The sequence below is a fragment of the Lolium rigidum genome, chromosome 6, assembly GCF_022539505.1.
Source record: "Lolium rigidum isolate FL_2022 chromosome 6, APGP_CSIRO_Lrig_0.1, whole genome shotgun sequence".
NCBI lineage: Eukaryota > Viridiplantae > Streptophyta > Magnoliopsida > Poales > Poaceae > Lolium > Lolium rigidum.
In genome coordinates this window covers 222,844,642-222,844,897 of record NC_061513.1, presented here as the reverse complement: position 1 = coordinate 222,844,897, position 256 = coordinate 222,844,642, and positions in this window count along the sequence as shown.

Genomic DNA, 256 nt, shown 5'->3' with positions numbered 1-256 from the left:
GAAAATATATCCTGTTATTATTAGTTCTAAGCTTTCGGATATTGAGGAAGAAAGGTTATTGGAAATATTGAAGAAACACCGAGGAGCTATTGGCTATACTCTTGATGACTTGAAGGGGATTTCTCCCTCTATTTGCCAACATGCTATCAATATGGAAGATGATGCAAAGCCTGTTGTTGAACATCAACGTCGTCTAATTCCGAAGATGAAGGATGTGGTAAGGAATGAGGTATTAAAACTTCTTGAAGCTGGTATT